Source organism: Egretta garzetta, unplaced genomic scaffold (assembly GCF_000687185.1).
Source record: "Egretta garzetta isolate BGI_Z169 unplaced genomic scaffold, ASM68718v1 scaffold435, whole genome shotgun sequence".
Lineage (NCBI taxonomy): Eukaryota > Metazoa > Chordata > Aves > Pelecaniformes > Ardeidae > Egretta > Egretta garzetta.
Window position 1 is genome coordinate 369,692 of NW_009259691.1, and position 430 is coordinate 370,121.

Consider the following 430-nt stretch of genomic DNA (forward strand, 5'->3'; position numbering starts at 1 on the left):
GGGGGAGCTGCAGCTGCTGAGGCTGGAAGCTGTTGTGCCATGTTCTGATAGGAGGCAGCAGGGCAGGACGTGTCCGATCTGCTGACATGCAGCAAGGAAAGCGTTCATCTGAGCTGAACCCAATGAGAAAATTAAAATCCTACCCCAAATGGTGTTCTAACATGGTATATTCCAAAAAAAAAAAAAAAAAGCAATGACATTAACTGGCATACTGCCAATAACATGAACATTGCACGTAAAAGAAGCCCTCAGGGAGTGCCAGTGACCAGGAGCGCTGCCAACAGGGCGGGCAAACAGGGCGTGGTGTGGGGTGGCAGCAAGGGCGTGGCGTGGCAGTTGGAGTGGCAGTTGGTGTGGCAGCTGGTGTGGCAGTTGGCGTGGCAGTTGGCGTGGCAGTTGGCGTGACAGTTGGCGTGGCAGTTGGTGTGGC